This window comes from Thermobia domestica, chromosome 10 (assembly GCF_964235325.1).
Source record: "Thermobia domestica chromosome 10, izTheDome1.hap1.1, whole genome shotgun sequence".
Taxonomy (NCBI): domain Eukaryota; kingdom Metazoa; phylum Arthropoda; class Insecta; order Zygentoma; family Lepismatidae; genus Thermobia; species Thermobia domestica.
The window spans coordinates 92,928,070-92,949,251 of record NC_137463.1 but is presented as its reverse complement, the minus strand read 5'-3'; the positions used below and the strand labels follow the sequence as shown (position 1 = coordinate 92,949,251).

The 21,182-nt window shown below is 33.8% G+C and overlaps 1 long non-coding RNA gene across 1 annotated transcript in view; it reads right to left on the bottom strand.

Annotated features, from left to right (window-relative positions):
• Nucleotides 1–15,572: 15,572 nt before the first annotated feature.
• Nucleotides 15,573–21,182, bottom strand: part of LOC145662031 (uncharacterized) — a 38,680-nt gene continuing 33,070 nt past the window's right edge. The window contains exon 4 of the long non-coding RNA XR_014126954.1: nt 15,573–16,138. This is a non-coding gene — a long non-coding RNA (uncharacterized LOC145662031). The remainder of the gene's footprint in view (nt 16,139–21,182) is intronic.

Below are 21,182 nucleotides of genomic sequence, written 5' to 3'. Positions count from 1 at the left end.
CGTCTAAGAATCATCTCAAAAATTAGGTTAACCACTAGAGCAATGTAAATGCTCATTAGTGCCATTAATATTAATGTTAATGCCTCCATCGTACAGCTCTTGGAGTAATATTATGACTTCAACAACTTTATACATCAGGCTCACCTTATAAAAATTAGCCAAACGAACATGATAACACCACGCTCTTTGTTAAAGTCTCAATGCATCCCTATATTCTCGCGAACATAATGCGCAATGCGGATGTGCTGCCTGACGTGCCCAAGTTAGTTATTATTTTTGCAACTTTGTTTATCTGTTATTTATTGCTAGTCTGCAGAATCCCTTACATTAATATGCCCTTGTCCTTGATAGTCATTGCGTATTTACAAGTAGTATGTGCATTACTGTTAGAAGATATCGACTTAACGGTTCATATTTTTATTTCATAGTACATAAACTAATAATAATAATAATAATAATAATAATAATAATAATAATCCAGTATAAAAGTTATCAATTGCATCACATTGGCAACGAGCGACGCATATTTTAACTTCATAAAAGTTCGTTTCTCACAATTTTCTTGAAAACTACGCAAGATAACTTATTTTCATTATGTCATTTTGTTTATCTCGGTGTGATATATATATATCTTATCTCTGGACAATATCACAGTAAAACAAAAATTAAATATTAGGAGTACATCGTACTTTTGGGCTACATCTCATTAACCATGGGAAGATGTATACTTCAGGATGTAAGTTTCAGCTTAACTTGCATCATACATTCTTAGGATTACAAAAAGGAAATTTGTTCGTTTGCGTTTGAACAAAATTCTTAGGATTACAAAAAGGAAAATATTTTTTCCGAATTCCGGAATTTTTCGAAATCCGGAATTTTTCCTGTTTTACTTTCCGGATTCCGGAAAGTAAAAATTCTGAACTTGGCCATCCCTAATACAGTCCATACAGAAGAAGAGAGGGTAAAAATCGGAAATCTATTAAAGACTGTTTATGATGTTTTCTTTTACAGCAAGAACGATTTCATTTTATTTTGATTTTCGTGAGTTAATCGATTCAATTGTGTTATACGGAGAACAAGAATAGAACTGTCTCCAAAAATGTATAAATGTGGGATTTATTGATAGTAGTACAAAATCATATTTCTTGTAAAATATGATATGCGACCCCCATGTTTAGGTGGTAATGATTTTAATTTGAGAACAAAGTGTTTTGGGGATAATCCCAATGCCATTAAAAAATTCAAATAACCATATGACTACTACGCCTATATGACACAATTGAAGAGACACATGCTCCTATGTATTTTAGAACAATTATTTTATTGAATATAAACTTTCATTATAATAATATGCTATCAAATTGTGATTTCAAAACAGGTAATTTCATTAAAAAGTAGAATAAATATCAATTCCATATTGAATTATTTGAAATGACTAAGAATTAACATTAAATTTTCCTGATTTTGCTTAATTTTAATTAATGAAATTAAATTAAAAATTCAACTAATGATTATAATATTAAATTTTCAACTTTTTAAAAAAAATTAACTTCAATGGTAGTAAGTTGTGGAATTTGCTGTCTTGATTTCCCTTATGTTGTTGGTTAAAGAAAATAACGAAATTAAAAAAAAAAAAAGTTACACTTTAATTGATTTCAATAGCCAATCATTCTCAAAATACGAAGCTCATTATAATGCTATATTCCAAAAGGAGTATAGAGATTTTAAAAACTATATCATTTAAAACAAAACTATATTATAACACTTACTTTTTAGAGGACGCAAATGATCCTTATTTTATTTCCCTTCTCTCCAAAATTTGACAAGTAATACTACTTTCGACGTTAAGTTTTAAAAAATACATGTATTATTCGCCTATGCTCACGTATATGTTGAAATTTTGCACACTTTTTGATTCTTTTATTTCTAATTAATTTCACACGCACTGTGCTCGCAACGTACACACTCTGACTATTACGAACGGAAATATTTTAATTGCATTACGACGGAAGTAGCATTAACCTTCCTCTTCTGAGCCCTGATAACACCATATGTTAGGCCAATGGCTATAGCCTGCTATAATGATGTATTCGTTGCTAAAATCTTTTTTGTTTTTCAGCTGAAATAACTTATTGGGAATCGAACCTAGTTCTAGACCCTTTCCGGATCCCGGCTTTTTGGGCTATTTTTTAGACTTTCAGTCAAGCAGCTACTGCATCGTCACTATTTATCCTAGGATCATGGTTCATACCTCATTCTCTTCAGAATAAAGCTGGCTTTCAAATGGTACCACCATACCATATACCAGGAGCGGGAAAAATAATGTCAAAGGGAAAATTTCGGAGGGAAAATGTTTTTTCTCGCACTTTGCCCCCCCCCCCCTGGAACAGCCCTGTGTGAATGTAGCCATCTAAAAAAAAATCTGATAAATAGTACTTGGTATACTGAATGTGTGTGCCAAATTTCAAGTTTCTATCTTGAATACTAAGGGCGGGAGAAATTTTATTAAGAATTCCCACAATACCCCAAATTACCACAAAACACTATGATCTCAGGGGAAAAAAATCCTGAGACATCCCTAATTACCCTAGGGTCATGTTTCGCCCATCATTCTCTTCGGAATAGAACTGCCTTTCAGGCGGTACCATTCACATGTCTCCATCATGTATCTAAGGCGGGTAGTTCCCGAAGAAAGGGATTTTTTGGTCTAAATTTCCCTTTTTTCAACTTTTAGCCCCTCTGGACCCCCTGTTTTAACGCATAAATCTGGAAAAAAAATCTGTTAAATACTACTCGGTGGACTGAATGTTTGTGCACAATTTCAATCTTCGAGGTGCAAAAATAAGCCCGCCATAAAATATATATACCGACATTGCCCCATATTCCCCTATACAGAAGTATATTTTGATAAAAATTTCCTGACACATCCCTAATTACCCTAGGGTCATGTTTCGCCCATCATTCTCTTCAGAATAAAACTGGCTTTCAGACGGTATGACTCACGTGTCTCCATCATGTATATACGGCGGGAAAATCCCGAAGAAAGGGAGTTTTTTGGTTTAAATAACCCGTTTTTCAAATTTTAGCCCCTCTGGACCCCCCTGTTTTAACGCAGAGATCTGAAAAAATCTGATAAATACTACTAGGTAGGCTGAACGTTTATGCACAATTTCAATCTTCTAGGTACAAAAGTAAGCCCGCCAAAAATATATATATATATATACCGACAATGTACCATATTCCTGTATACAGAGGGATTTTTTGAAAAAAAAAATCCCTGAGACATCCCTAACTACCCTAGGGTCATGCTTCGCCCATCATTCTCTTCAGAATAAAATTGTCTTTCAGACGGTATGACTCACGTGTCTCCATCATGTATATAAGGCGGGAAAATCCCGAAGAAAGGGATTTTGGGGGTAAAAATATCCCTTTTTTCAACCCTTTGCCTCTCTGGTTCCCCCCTGTTTTAACTCACAAATCTGAAAAAAATCTGGTAAATACTACTCAGTGGACTGAATGCTTGTGCAAACTTTCAATCTTCTACGTGCAAAAATAAGCGCGCCAAAAAATATTGAACATAGGCGTAATAAATGAAAAAATATATTTTAGAATTATGACGTCATCACCTCCTATGTCTCGACGCAGGGAGGTGTGAAACCATACGTAACGTGTTCTACAATGCCTCTGGACTTGAAAAAAAAACCGGACGAAAAAGCTCAAATAGGAGAGAAATAACGCAATGTACCATGAAAATCGCGTATGGTACAAATTGTACCATAGGATCCCCAAAGGGATTTATGGCACGATGTAAACGATATGGACTTCCACTACAATTTGAGAACCAAACATTTTAATCTGATTATTACGTTTCTATCAATTATTCAAATATGGTAAACTGTTCAGATAGAAAATCTTCAGTTAAAGATTGTAGTAATCTATTTTAAAATATGTATTCCATGATGCAACATGAATACTTATTAAGTTCATTATTATTTGACGAACTGAAATTAGCTCTTGTATATTTTTATTGGTTAGAGCAGCGTTTCCCAACCATTTTCAACTTGCGGCACACTACGGGTGTAACTTGAATTCTCGCGGCACAATCATAGATATTATTATTATTATTATTATTATTATTATTATTATTATTATTATTATTATTATTATTATTATTATTATTATTATTATTTGCAAATATAAAATACCATGGTAATTCTTTTCTGTGATTACTGATCATCTTCTCACAGAGATGAAAGCTTGATCACTGGTTTTCCCCTATGCTAATTCATTATGATGATTTTTTTATTATAATTTTAAAATAGCAAAGAATTGCAAGGAAATATAGAACTCAGATTTTTAAAAATACGCTTTCTTTTTCGAAAACTGTATTCAACCTTTATCTAAGAACGAAGATCACTAAATAACGAACGAACAAACAAATGTCTTATACTTTTAACTTTGCTGTTTTTACCAAAATCGGTGCATATTATTGCAATCACACAGCTTGCGATACTTCAAAGTCAGAACATACCTGTTGAATAAACTGTTGTTCTGTCATTCACGTGCGAATGAGTGTTCTACGAACGTTCACTTGACGCGTGCCGTACAAGTGCTTTCATTTCTCGGTGTTAGTATAACTCTCAATTGAAGCGTAACATAGCAGCTAACCGTGGAAATATGTACGAGCCGAAATACTGTCTGCTACATAGTAATAGATGTAGAATAATATATTACAATTACAGAAATTTTTTCCATGGTAGAAATTCATAGTAATGTGAAATACAAAAATATACATTTTTTCGTATGTCTTGCAATTTGGTTGCTATAGAATTAATAATTTTGTTTCGATTTCCTCGCGGCACACCATCGGTCCATTCGCGGCACACCAGTGTGCCGCGGCACACCGGTTGGGAAACGCTGGGTTAGAGTAATGAATGTAATTCATATATCTATATTGTATATTCTATCTTGTATATCTATAAATAATCAAGTATACAAAATTAAATTTACGTTAAAAGTTTACCTATATTTTGGTTCGAATAGTATGCCTCTCGCGTACGGTATTGTTATTTGGTTTCATTCTAATGCTTGCGAGGAAAGACTTCAGCTCAACTGCCTTAAATTAATTCTAATTGAGTATATTTTGAAAAGAGAAAACGAAGAAATTTGGTTTAATCGATTAGAAAACAAAAAAAAAAAAAAAAAAAGCTTCAAATGTGTAATTATGGAGTAAGAAACATGAGAAAAGCACATCATTCCTGTGATAATGTCTTACAATATTAAGACTGAGATTGATAATTGGAGGTTGTGACTTAATATATAGTAATTTAGAAAAGCATAAATGCAAAACGATATATCTGTTTTTAAAACAGGAATAGAAATACCTATGCTGGTATCAGTGCAGTTACGGAGAAGATCTGTATAATGTGTAAAAGAATTATTGAATGAAAGGGAAATAATATATGAATGTAATTCTATCCAGTAGCGTAGCCAGGATTCTTCTTTGGTATATACAACCCGCACAGTGCTGCACATATTATCATAATAATCTTGGAGCAAATAAAAAAAGTTAAAACACACATATAAATCAATACAATTGTCTCGAATGATAGATGCTTTCACAATTGTTAAAAGGTGTAATTAAAAACAGCAAACATTGTTTCTGCTTTGAAAAGGACAAACATGGTTTCACTTATAAAACCGCAAACACGGTTTTGGGTGGCTTTCACTTTCTAAAAGAGCTTTTGCGGTTTCCGTTTAGAAATCTTTTTGCGGTTTCTGTTTTGAAAACCGCATTTGCGGTTTCGATTTAAAAAACTGCATTTGCGGTTTCGGTTTGAAAACCGCATTTGGGATTTTCAGTTTTCAGAAAACCGGTTACAGGTTACAGCACCTTGTTTTCTGTATAGAAAATATACAGGGTCGAATTAAGATCATTGGGGGCCCCGGAGCGGGAAATACAAGGGGAACCCACAAAAACTTCTATGATGAACCTTCTCTCAACATGTTCAAAAGGCTCCATGAATTATATAGAAGTGACTCATGTCACGTTTTTTAAATTTTTATGGTGAAAATATTTTCAGCAAGTTGTAAAATTTTTCGGGCCCCCTTGGTCGCTGTCAATCAGAGCCGTAGCTAGAGGTTTCGGCACCCGGAACGAAGTAGAATTTGGCGCTTCCCTCCCCTACACTTAGGGATGGAATCGAGACGAGACGAGACGAATAGTACAGTCTCGGTCTCGTCTCGGTTGATAAATAGCGGTCTTGGTCTCGATCTCGTCTCGACTCAAAAATCACCGTCTCGGTCTCGTCTCGATCAACACATGCTTGTCTCGATCTCGGTCTCGGTCTCGAGGGCCAAGTCTTGGTCTCGTCTCGGTTTCGTCTCGAAAGTCTCGAAATAAATAGTGTGAAATTAAAATTATGAAAATATTTTTATCGTACAGTCCGTATCTTACTTTTTTTCTTCATTCTTGACATAGAATTATGATATGATGTACCTCTTCATAGTTAATTTGCTAGCGCTAATGCTTTCCATGCATGTGTTCCAGGTTCAATCATCAGTGGGTATAACATACCTGGGATAAAACCCTAATAGTAACCGATTTTTCACTTTCAGCAATAGATTTTGTCTTAAATAGCCTCAGTACTGCATATACAATTAAACTCTATTACATTAACTCCAGTACTATACACTAGTTTATTTCATTCCTCTGAGTCACAATTGTTCAATACCTCCTAACGGATAACGCAACACATAGCAGCACGAATGTATTTAATCGCAACGAAATTGAAATTTTACAATTTCTCATTTATTATCCCATACATTCTGCTTTGATTGTCATTTCAAAAAACAAAATATAACGTTTATTATCTTAACAAAAAGGGTAAATTATTACTATAATACTGTATATTTTGTTTCAAATTGATCAAATGCTTTATTACCGTTTCACATCTCCGTGTTTAATTGATACTTTATAACACGAATTTGCTGAACCTTGTGTTGGGAGCTACAGCACTCATCTTTGCTGTGTGTGGTCTCAGATTGAAACACCAAACAAGTTATATTCAAAGTCCGATGTTTCGCATAGTTCGCGACTCATTTTACGTATGTTTTGTTTCTTATACAAGTTCATAAGGTTGTAATGTATTCCATACGCATATATGTAGTGCCGTAACATAGATTAAGCTTATTCCTGAGCTTTCAGCGGTGCATGCGATCTTTATTCGAGAAAACTAATCGTGCGTTCATTACGTTGAAATTTTATATTGATTGAAAATTATTTGCGAAACATGGACATACATCCATATTACATAATTGAATAGGTAATCCAAGCTATCTGTATCTATTTTCTCTCTCTCGCCAAAACAAGTGATTGAGTTTTCTTTTGTATTAATTTTCGTAGTTTTGCTGCAATATGAAAGATTGAATAGTCAAAAATATTTTTCGCTGTACGACTTTCGTTAAATTTTGGATCAATTTTTACCCTACCTTACCTAGTAAAAGTTATATATATACCGACAAATTGTAAGAGGCGCTTCCTTACATCAAAATAAGAGAAAAAGTTCAGATGAACCTGTGGGGAAAAGTGCATAGTTTCAGACCTAGGGCTGTCCAAAATCGCGAAAAAGCCAAATTTCAAGATTCCCTATTTCGAATTCGAGAGACTGTGGATGGTGGTCCTTATCAGCGTAAAGGAAGTCACGCATACGCAATCAAAAAATGCACATTTCATTAATGTTCAATTAGTGTACGGAGTATTCCCTACAGGGTGAAATTCCCAGACACGCCATCAATCGAATTTTTGAGATATGCTCTGACTTTATGATTGGTCAAAGTAGACAAGTGATAAGCCTTGATAGCAGTGAACACGGAATCATTTGGCGCAATTTCGGAAGTGTTAAGGATCGTCAGCAGCACGGTCTCTCGTACTCGGGAAAATGCATGCTGCGATGTTTTATTTCAGGCTTATAAGTGAAGAAAACGTTATATATACCATGAAGAAATACATCGCATTGCACGTTATTCGGAGAAAAAAAAAAACATGGAGTTGCTGGTTCCTAATACTTCCGATTTCCCTCCGAAGCATTGGATGTCAAATGTTGTCAAGGGTTACCTCCTGCCTACTTTGGACCCTTCTTGAAATCAGGGTATATCCGAAAATTCTATTGAGAGTATATCTGAGAATTACACCCTGTAGGGAATATCCTGTACACTTATTGAAAACTGATGAAATATGATTTTTTTATTGTGTATGCGTGGCTTCCTTTACGCTGATAAGGACCACCATCCACAGTTTCTGGAATTCGAAAAAAGGCCTGTTGAAATTTAGCTTTTTTGCTATTTTGGACAGCCCTAGCTCTGAAACTATGCACTTTTCGCCATAGCTCAATATGGACTTTTCCTCTTATTTTGATGTGAGGAATCACCTCTTTCAGTTTGTTGGTATAGTTCATTAACACCCTGTATATACAGTATATATATGGACTGTAGAGGTAGACTATGCTAAGTCACTTTATGGTCGACATTGAGTTAAGAATACTTTTTTTTTTTTTAAATAGACTATGTTCTTTCTAGTGGTGTAATAACGTAAGTCTAAAAGCACCCTACTATTCTCTGTTTCACATAAGCTGATAGGAAAAAGAAGAAGTTTTTTTCCCCCACCACGTTCAAGTACAGGTGAATGTTGGTGTTTCGTCTTCCACCATCAGCTCCCGCACACGGAGGTGTAGAGTGTATCTAAATATGTCTAGGCCTATATAATAAATAACAACTTTCATAATAACACTACGTATTTTAAAGTACTTAATTACATTTATCTGCATTAGTGAGTAAGTATCACATATGTCATTATAATGGAAATTTTACTGAACAGTTTATTGTTTATTTTCCTTCTTTTTTTTTTTTTGGGCGGTTGGGGTTGTGACATAATGTTGGAATGGCAAGGGATGGCAGGGTTGGTAATTGAATGGGTATTTACTAGTGGTGGGCACAAAAACCGGTTTTTCGGTTTTCGGTTTTTAGAAAAACCGAAACCGGCTTTTGAAAATTTCAAAAAACAGGTTTCGGTTTTTCACCGAAAACGGTTTCGGTTTTCTTCAAAACCGGTTCGGTTTTTCACCGAAACCAGTTATCGGTTTTCTCCAAAACCGGTTCGGTTTTTTAGCTGGTCCGGTTTCGGTTTTCTTCAAAACCGATTCCCTTTTTTCCCAAAATTTGTTCTATTTCTGACCAGAATGGTGTTTCGTTGTTCTCCAGAAACCGAATCCATTTCCACAGAAATAGTTTTATGTGTTCTCGAAAAGTTTTCACCGAAACCAGTTTCGGTGAAAACCAAACCGGTTTTGGAGAAAACCGAAACTGGTTTCGGTGAAAAACCGAACCGGTTTTGGAGAAAACCGAAATGTCGGTTTTTCGGGTTTCGGTTTTTATAAAAACCGGTTTTGCCCATCCCTAGTATTTACTGCATTGATACAATAATTTCATAATATAAAATCGGAAACCAAGTACAATATGTATGGGTAAATTATCAGAGCGTTAAGATGATAACAACAGAACCTGAAATAATAATAATAATAATAATAATAATAATAATAATAATAATAATAATAATAATAATAATAATAATAATAATAATAATAATAATAATAATACACTCTCGCCCCGAGCGCCTCAACTCATGCGAATGCCCTGATTTCTATTGATTATTTTTGAATGAAATCATTTTCCTACGTTTTTCTCTTCGTACGTGCACCTGATCTGATGGTGGCAAAGTATCTTTTTATTTGTTTGTTTGTTTGTTATTTATTAATACGCGGCTTTAGAGTAAAGCAATATAAGATTAATCAACATGGAAGTCTTCTGAGTTTATTAAGGGAGGAAGCATTGTTATGGTTGATTTAGAAAAACAATTCCAGATTGATTGAAGCCTGACACGAAGTAGTAACTAGAGATGCCACGTAATTTGAACAGGCCATGTCTGAGTCTGCCGTTTGCAAGCAAAATTATAATTATTGGAGCTTAACCATCATAGTGAATTTGACGACCCTAAATTCCCCTAAAATTTGGCGCCTTGTGCGGTTGCAATCCTCGCCCAGCCCTTTGGTCGGCCTTGAATCTAGTCAATTGTTAATAGAGGAAATTGACTTTTGAATTGTTACTTGACTATTTTAATAAAAACGGAGTTGTCAATAGTGCTGACGACCGTTGTGGGGGAGGGAGAGTAACAGATGTTTGGAAATGAAATGAAATCTTTGAGTTTTACATATCGCAGTTATGCCGAGTAAGCTTATTAATTTTGATATTAATTTGAAATTTAAACATCATATAAATATAATAACTAACCAAGCTTTTAAAATGCTGGGTTTTATTAAGAGGTCAAGTCGTTATTTTAAAAATCAGGGGACTATTTTATCGTTGTATAATGCATTTGTTCGATCGAAACTAGAATATGCATCTATTGTTTGGGATCCATTTTATCAGTGTAGGAAAAAGCAAATAGAAAAAGTTCAAAATAAGTTATTGAGATATACTGCGTATAAAATATATGGTATTCAAACTTGTTATATTCCTTATGATGAACTTTAAAAAAAATTCCAAGTATTGTCACTTGAAAATAGGAGATTTATACAGCGAGTACTAGGCCTATATCTTAAGAAATTAATCGATAACAAGAAAGATAATGCATTCTTATTAAGCAGATTACCTTTTTATTGTCCTCGGCAAAATCTGAGGTAGACAGGTTTTTTATATGCCTGAAAACAGAATAAATGTAAACAGGAATTCACCACTGTGTAAATTATGTGATGCAGGTAACAAAATTGAGTCTATGGGATTGGATTTATTTCAGTATGAATTTAAGACCTTTAAACGAAAGTGTTTTCAATTACTAAATGATAAATTGTAAAATATTTTTGTACAACATATGGAAAGAGAAAAAAAGATTTATAGTACTATTTCGTGTTACCAATGTTAGTTCCATATTTGGAGTTGGGTTGCATATCCTTCGATAATGATGTATAAACTTTGTACTTTGTAATTGCCTTTAATTGGGTGTAAAGTACAAATAAATTATTATTATTATTATTATTATTATTATTATTATTATTATTATTATTATTATTATTATTATTATTATTATTATTATTATTATTATAAGCTAAAGGAGACTGTGATGACGAGAATGAATGAAACAGTGGAAAGAAAAAAGTAGGAGGAAACGGGGGAATTCCGAGAAAATCTGCAAAAACAGTGCTTTTCCACCACAAAGCTCACTTGGCACGACCTGCGATCGAACCAGGGCCTCATGCACCAGAGGTGAACGCTCTACCACGGAGCCACTACGGATCCAACAAAACAGGTCTGAAAGAAACACTGGTACCAGTCATTAGTTGCCAAATAATTCATTTCTATATATTTGGGCTACAAATAGTTCAAAGCCGCTACTTTTGGAGCACAAACGCGTTACTTTTTTATCTTCGGATCTAACAACACTTACTCAATGATTTAAATCAACATAATGTGAGGACCCCCCTTTTGGTCTAGCGGCTAGCACGCTTGACTTCGGTTCACGTGGTTCCGACTTCGATTTCCGGTGGGGGTACAGTTGAACGACCGAAGTGGTTCGGATTCCACTGTAATCAGTAGCTCCACGTCTTTTTTAACCGCCCAAATGTTGATGTTAGTGATACTGTATTGTTCTTTGCTACACTGAATAATCTATGTGGATTGGGGTTTTATTTAATATCTAAATTAGAAATATGTAATATATTACGTAGTGCATTTTGAGAAAATATAACTATATTGCGTTAGCAACACTGCTTGTTTATCTAGTGGTATTGCAGAGTATCTAGAAGAAATTCCTCTTCAATATTTAGCAAATCTTGATACAAAATTTCAGCATTATTAATATATATTATGGTTTAGGCCCTCCCTTAATCATATCCTGGATTCGCATATATATATATATATATATATATATATATATATATATATATATATATATATATATATATATATATATATTGTAATGATTTTGGTAGAATTAATAATGAATTGAGATTTATTTTTTACTAATTTATTTATAAAATTTAATAAATATAAAATATTTTTAATTATAAAAAGTATAATATTGTTTTTTTTTTGTTAATGTTTAAGTAAAAAAAAAAAATTATGTTTTCCACGGTGCCCCTTCTTTCAAAGCAGTTTTTAAGGCACCCGCCGGTTTGGTAAATTTAAAAGGATAGCCCCTTTAGCTTAAGGAAACTTTGCAAGGCGTTGTTTAAAAAAAAAAACCTTAATTCAGTGCAAGCTCGGGAAGAATAAATATACCCCTAATCCAGTGCAACCTCAGGGCGGTGTAGGTAATTTAATTAATTAAATAATTAATATTGTTTTTTTTTTTTGGTGTTTTTTTTTATTTATCCTCCTCGGGTCCTGCTGTGAGATCCGTCTACTTTTGGTGTTTTTTGGTGTCCTTCGTGTCGGTTTTTTGTTTGCTAAGTTGTTTCACGTGTTAAATTGACACGTGCGTCTGTTATAATGTAAAAATCCTTGCAATATATATATATACATATACAATGGCGCATTCAAGGGGGCGCTATAGGGGCTATTGCCCCCCTTGACCCTCAGGTATACACTAGATAAAATGGACTTCAAACCTGTTTTACACTGGATAAAGCGGCAAACTATGGTTTAGCCCCTCCCTTGGTCATATCCTGGGTCTGCCACTGTGTATATATATGTATATGTATATATATATATATATATATATATATATATATATATATATATATATATATATATATATATATATATATATATAGAGAGAGAGAGAGAGAGAGAGAGAGAGAGAGAGAAGGCTATATACATCAGCAGTGGACTTTGTTTCGGAGGAGGCTCATTGAGAAACAAGTAAGAAACATGTGTGTTGTACATGCAATGCGAAAAAATGATCACAAATTTATTTCGGGAGGGACTTGATCCCGATAGCCACCCCCTAAATACGCCACTGTACATCAGTCAACCGTTTTCATATTATCGAACACAGCAACGAAATAAATTTTGAGTAAAGGCAATTTTAAAAGCTATCAATATCAATATTCGAGACGAGACCGGGACTTTCGAGACTAACCTAAGTCTCGTCTCGGTCTCGTCTCGATTTATAGAGGTCTGTCTCGATCTCGGTCTCGTCTCGGTATATGAAAGTCCGTCTTTGCAACTAATGGGATACGTGTTTTTCAGTTTGTACTTATCTCGGACCGTTTTTGATTTAAAGGCCTGGTACGGACTAACGGAATCACCCGATATATATATATATATATATATATATATATATATATATATATATATATATATATAGATAGATAGATAGATAGATAGATAGATATAGATATAGATATAGATAGATAGATAGATAGATAGATAGATAGATAGATAGATAGATAGATAGATAGATAGATAGATAGATAGATAGATAGATAGATAGATAGATAGATATAGATATATAGATATATATAGATATAGATATATACCAGAGTGTTCTGTTAAGTGAGATAATATTGTTCAATCAGGTTCAGTTAAATTAAGTACTATTAACATAATTATTGATATAATTATAACTGTAAAACTAGGGATGGGCACGAGCGAGTTCGAGCGAGCTTTCTTTGAAACTCGACTCAACTCGAAACAGACATCTTTGAACTCGGCTCGAAATATTTCCTCAAACTCGGCTCGAAATATTTCCTCAAACTCGACTCGAATTTGGTTCGAGTTTCGAGTCGAGTCGAGCTAAAACAAGCCAAGACGAGCCGAATCCTGTGTGTAGTTCAAGTACTCTCTTCAAGTATCATACATACTCAATACAATTATTATCAATGACACTACTACTTATTATTATTATTATTATTATAAGGGCCGCCATTTCTCAGTGGTCTCAGTGGTTCCGGTCTCAGTGGTCCCGGTCTCAGTGGTACCTCTGGTGTATGGGGTCCCGGGTTCGATCTCTGCTCCCGCTAAATGAACATTGTTGTGGACGAACACCGTGTGCATGGGTTTCCTCGGGGCTCGCCCGTTTCCTCCCACTTTCTTCATTCCACCATTTCATTTATTTCTCATCATCCCCATCTTCGGTCCGGTCCATCACCCCATTCTTAGCCTAACCGACATAAGAATAGGACGTAAAACTCAAAGATTTATTATTATTACAGCGTTTCTGCTTCGCAATCGGAAGGTCCCATGCTCGAATCCAGAGTTCAGTATCCTGACTGAGATTTTCTAGGGTTTTCCTCAGTAACACCAGGTCAATGTTGAGATGGTATATTAAAATACAGACCCTGGCCTCCATCCTTCCACTTCATTTCCCAATGTACAAAGCAATTTCTCCAGTATATTCACACTGTACGAACAAATGTGTTACATACTGTATGAAGTTTTGTCAGATGTCCAATGTCAAAGTGATTTCTAACAATTGCAGAGCTGAGGTAGTACGGTTTGTAACTGAAATAATATATTTAGTTGGAATATATCATAATTGTATTGATTTTCAGGTCTCGCTGGATATTTTAATTGTGACACGCAACTATAACAGCCTATTTCATGTAATTAGTAAACTTACTTGAGATAAATGAATAATTAACTTGATTGGTATCAAGTACAACTTTTCTATTTGTACAGTAGACATCCGATTTATCGGATACATCCGATAATTCACTTTCTTCCCGAGGGCCACACCGTCGTAGTTCCAAACTCGCAATCTTGATACAGTCCTGAATTTGAAGAAATTTTGTTGTCCAAATAACTTAATTAATTACTCAATTCGGCCTTACATCAACACTCATCTACGTGAGGAAGAAGAGGGTGTACCACAGCATACATAAGTGGACCATGGCTAACTTAGACTTTTATTATTGCATTATTGGCATGAGGGAAAGAAGGGGTTGAGTGAGAAGAGGTGACATGTAAAAACACGACCAATATTAGTATTTAATTCATTGTTTTCGGGGTCACTCAAATGGATAGTGACACTGCCGATTCCATTTAAGTCTAAATTCAGTCTCATCAGCATGAGGGTGGGAAGAGGAATTTTCATTGAAATGCGTATCTAAGGGGAAAATGAGTTCAAATGCAGGATGAGGCATAAGTAAGTTAACACCCCTGTAGCACACGAACGGCTTGGCATTCACACTTGGTGCATGGTATATGTTATTCGGTTGAGTAATGGACCCTATTGCACAACATGGTTACCATGGCGGCCATCTTGGAAGCCGCCGTCTTGGATTCAACTTTGGATTTTTAAATGGAAAGGGGACATGTGGGGTATCATTTTACAAGAACTCGATCTCAGGGAAACAGTAGTGCATCATGATCTGTGTGTGATTCCCAGTGGGAGTAAATCGAATTGAATATAGTGATTCTGCTATGACTTTAAATTGTAGAATAATACACAAGGGCAGAGTAGAATGAGTGAACTGTCTCTCATGGTAATAGCGGAAGCATTACTGAGAAAATTGGAAAACAAAGTCAGCGTTTTATGACAGTGTAATCGGAATTAAACTGCAGCACAAGTAACTGAGAACATCGCTGTAAAGTTTATTTATTGTTTTTGAAACTTAATTATACAGTATAGTTTTCAAATTTTTTTTGCCACACTATTGCTCCCAAAGATTTCACTTATCTCAGAATTATTTATATAAAAATGCTGTCGTATCAATCATAATCATGATAAAGACACACTGGTATTTCTTAAGAACAAACATTCAAAATACTTCTACAATTTGCCGAAATTAGCCATGTATGTATATTAACACAAAATGTTCAAGTTTTATTGAAAATTGTTGCTCAAAGATATGTTTACTGATATTTGGTGCTTGTATTGTTAAATGAATGTAATTCAAACTATTTTCACGACTTTCTTTTTCCGTGGTAGTGAGGTCGGCATTGCTTGATCATCTAGTTGTTCTTCCTCATCACAAATGTTGAACTTAATTAGCGAGAGTCAGTTATGCAATCCTCACCAGGTGTTGAATGTACCACTCCAGGAGTAGAGGCGGCTCGTCTCGCTTTCCACTTTCTATAGAGGGTGAACAGAATGATGAATGCTATTGCGAAGATGACAATTGGGATGATTATTACAGTGTAGCTGAAAAATAGAACAATATGCAATAATTTTATAATAAATACATCACATTTAACAAAAAAATGAAAGATAACAAACAAATATGGTTTACACCAAGTTATCAGTCATCACTAGGGATATAAACAAGCAGGCTTTTTAAGGACGGTTCTTTACTTCTTTTAACAGAAACCAAGCTCTTTTGAGAAAAATATGAACATTTTTTTCTTTGACTTCATGAATTTCTTGTTCAAGTGCCACTTTAGTTTCCCTGTAGTGGATTCTACAGTTGAGAAAGTGATTTAACAACATACAGTAATTGTGAGTCCGGGACTGTATGCCTTGGTTGGTCTTAAAACTGGCATTGTAGTTGCTACTCTCAAGTACAAGTTATGCAACTCACATATCCCAAGTGTCACTGTGGTTATCTAAACATTTTGCCGAATACCTGGAAGTTATACATCTTGATGTAATTATGTCTTTTACTGATTGCCGAAATTCAATTTGACAAGTAAGAAAAGTGTACCATCAATAAATAAATCAATAAGTAAATAAATAATACTAAACGATTTTCCTTTGATACACAATTTTGTTTACATCTTGCTCTCCGTTCGGAAAACATTTTATCGTGAGATTCAGAGACTCAATTTACAAAATTAAACCCATAAACGGCTATTTTACATATGACACTAGTTTAACATCATTAGTTACAGAATTCGTTCTTTGTTTATTGTTATATCGTGTCAATATTTTTGAACAATCTTTGAGATTTTTGAACAATTTTGAGATTTTCGTACACTTCCAGAACAGTTATTAATAACTTTTAACTAAAACATTTTTGTCGTTGAACGTTAACCTAATAACTGTATAAAAAATTCGTTGGAACTAGAAAGCTCATACATTTCTTCTTTTTTTTATCGAATGAACATTTTTTCAATTCTTGAATTTTTATCTAGATTTTGTCTTCAGAATCCAGTTATTAAATGTTTCTTTCGCATTACAATGGAAAAACAGAAGTGAAGTGTAGTGTTATCTTGACTAAAATTGATTTTTTTTAAAAAAAGAAACAAAGTCTCCCAGGTAAAAAAACTGTCTCTTTTAGTTTTTTCAAGAGAAAAACCTTTTCTCTCGAACTCTTACATCTCTACTCATCACTAAGTTTAACTCGTTTGTTCCATGTATTTCTCCCTAATTCTAGTTCTAAATAGCAATTAGTGATTTTGTGTTGCGAAAATTAGACTCTGGAAATATGCAAAACATTTACGTAACAGAAGTTACCAATATTCATCTTAAAATGTGAGTTGAAGGAATAACAGTAAGTCCAAATCCCATAACAGCAAAATATTTAATACGCGTACTAAGTATATCAAAATCTATCTTCAACCTAAGTTTAATCAGTAGGCCTACCTTATGAGCTCTGTAGATTGGATACGATATATACTCTCCTTGTGATTCATTTTAATGCTTTTAGAAAAATCAAGTTAAAGACGAAAATAAACTAACATGTAAGAGTGAATATAGTCGAATTGATAGAATTTTTCATTTCCTTTTTCTTACCTTTTTTTTTGTGTGAAATTTCCTTATAGAACCATGCTAAACTAACACTATCCTTGCCATGTGCGTGTGGTACGTGATTGCCAAACTAAAACTACCTTTCGTAACACATTCTACTTTTCCCATGTGTATGTTTATATATATATATATATATATATATATATATATATATATATATATATATATCCCTTACAGATTTATAATGTTCATTTCTTTTTCATCACTTTTATCAATATCTTTTTCTCATTCACATTTCACTTCTTTTTTAAAATAAAATACAGGGTGATGCAAAGAAACACCTAAATTTGACAACTACAGTAACTACAGTCGGCGAGAACTCTCTTGGCAGTGACGTCAACGCTCTCAGTTGCAAGGCTACCAACTTACACTATTCACAAATAGTGCTTAGATGGCGCACTGAACGCTTCGCACGTCACGTCGTAATTGTAGTTTAAAATAATTGTAATGTACCATTACAGTTGAAAGTAATGGTAACATTTTTTACTCACCCTGCACCTAGTGATTTTTTTTTTAAATTTCGATTTCGGTTTAATTACATGAAGTATTTATTCTCTTTACTTCAAATTAATGTAATGAATCGAAAGGTCTCATTAGGAATCATACTTTCACTAAGCAACATATTCATTTATATTTTAATTAATTATAAATCCCATTTTCGCATATACAATTTGAATAGTTACAAGGTTTACCATTCTGACGTCATACCGAAACATAGTTCTGCCATTGGATATAAATTTTCTTAATTTCAGACCATTGTAGAATTTGGCCAGGTAACTAAACCTTCCCTCACCCCCTCTCACTAGTCCATAGTCACTTTCAGATCCGGTTATATCTGTATTTCACCAATTTCTATTAGCTTTGTAATTTCCGCGGCTGAAAGATTTCGCCCTGATTGGAGGAATCCTCCTATCCCTGTCGTTTTCGGCGCAGTGTTATCATTTTCATCACGGACATTTCAACGAGCATAGCCTGTGACATCAACTGCCACATATTTGCTGGTAAGGACTTAAATTTCGAGTGAAAATCAGGTAAAAATCAGATTAAATGCCGTAGTAAACGCCATATGATCATTTAGGAGCCAGAAAACCTATAATTTATTGAAAAAACTGTAAAACCAAGGAAAAATATCAGATTCCGGTTTACAGGACGCCATGTTGCTGCCAAGTTAGAATAGACAAAATGAAAGCGTAATTTTACTTTCCTTTTCTTTAAAAACCCAAATTCAGTTAGGGATTAGGGAAAATACCACCTGTTTTGTACATTTTGTTCATGTAGTTGGTAGATGTGATTTTTTTATTATTTAGTAGGTGCATGTACATAGTGGGTTTCATAACTGTAACATTAATCATCATAATGGCCGCTTAAGCTAACTAAAAGGGCTCCTATTCACTTTCCAAATTGAATCAGTTCTAGCGGGGGGATATTAGTTATTGTTTGTTTTAGGGCCTTTTCCCCTCTCAGGCCTTTTCCCCTCTTTTCAAAACTGCGAAGTAAATATAATTTGGTTCGATGAATGTTATCGTGTAGCAGTCTAAGCGTAACGGATTGTGATAATTATAGATTTATTAGTGCATAATGTAATATGGGTATGGCCTGCGTGTAAATGTATGTAATAGGGTGTCTATAAAATATTTCTTCGCGTGAAAATGAGCAAATAATAAATAAATGTAATAATATAGTAATAATACGATTATAATATAAAATAAATAAAATAATAAAACACCTTAGTTAAATGGATAGGCCCAGCGTATATTATATATTGAATATATAGATATGTTTACTAAAAATCTCTCGCGTTTTAACTTCTACAGCGATACATTCATCCAACCGAGTTTGCTATTGGATAGTAATGTGTAGTTAAAAATTATATGTTACTTCACATTTAAATATCTCATATTAACAGCTCCGGTTCTTAAAAATTTCATCAGATAGGGTAGCATCATGTAGGAATTACCTTTAAAGGTTTACAAAAATGATAAGTAAAAAAAATAACTGCTAAATCCCGAAATCACCGAAAAGTACAGGTTTGGTCAGTTGTACCTTTAACATCCATTGACTCTCCAAGATTTTTTTCCTACGTTGCTTACACTATTTACTGTACAGTGTTCATATAGCTAATAAATCGAATAAAGCTATGCAACTAAATCAACCGCTACTAAATTAATATCTAGGTCCATTGCGTACAAGAACGTCGACCCCTGACCCTCTTTAGTATTTTCGTTTCTTTTCTTAGTTTAATTAAATAATGGAAATTAACGACGTCCCAGACTTTGGCATGTCTGCGCAGGGTAGTCATCGGTGATGTTTGATCACTGAAATCACCGATCCAAAATTCAGTTTAATTTTTTTTTTACTTTAGCAAATTACTAGTTAAAAATATCTTAGCTATTACTTTTACTCTAGTTTCTTTACTGTCGTTGAACCTTCTTAGTTCTTCTGACGGGTCGAATATTTTTTTACTTAGAGATTTCAAAATTGGGGACACAGTTACCTGGTCCCTTTCCCCTCTCCTTTTATCCTGCTGGTCTGCGCCGAATACGGGGCTCAGATTTCAATCTTACAAGCAAACTCTTGTGAGATTGGAATCTGATGAACACAAACTTGCATCCTTGGCAGCAGAACGCCCCCGAAATTACGTATTTAAGTAAGTCATCCTTTTTCGGCATATGTAAATATTTTTGGTTGTGAGTTGTTATATATTTAAATTCGATCACTCATCTGTGTAGTAAATAGTACCTCAATCTTCCTTCTTTTGTTGGCGCCGCTTTCTCTATCTTGCCTCTTTCTTCATTCTTACTTCAAGATTTTTTTTGAACCTTCCCCCCCGGTTCTGAAACTCATAAAAGTATACAATGTTTATATCACTTATTTCAATCGTATGTACTAACTGAAACATCGAGGAATACAATTCATAAAGGTATTTTCGGTATTTTAAAACAACATAGGACCTTTTTTCACGATACTCAACCCACCATGGGAGGGACTGACAAAAAGGTACACTACAATTTCAAATTCCCCAAAACTTAATTATTGTTCATCAATCGTATAAACTATACCCATTAATTACTAATTTCTGTTTTTTTTCTATTAATTAATTCTATGGTGTGTATGTATTAATAATTTAGGCCCACTAATTTCAAATAATCTTAATTTTTTCTCTTTCTCTGTATATACATTTATATATATATGATTACATAGTTTAAAAAATTACATGCCTGTTCTATTTGTTGTATTTCCACTTCTTGTGTCGACTTATTAAATAATATCAAACATTTCTCTATACGCGGATCTTAGTAAATTGAATTTTTATCGATTATCGGGTATGTATATATACATTTCAATGTTGCAACCTTATTAAAAATAATTTTTGTTGGTCAGGGTTTTTGTTTGTTTTAAGCCAAAAAAATATGAATACTTATTAAATATAAAAAGGTTATGTAAAAAATTAAGTGTCAACAAAATACTAAAATTAATATTAAAATAAAACTTATTTACA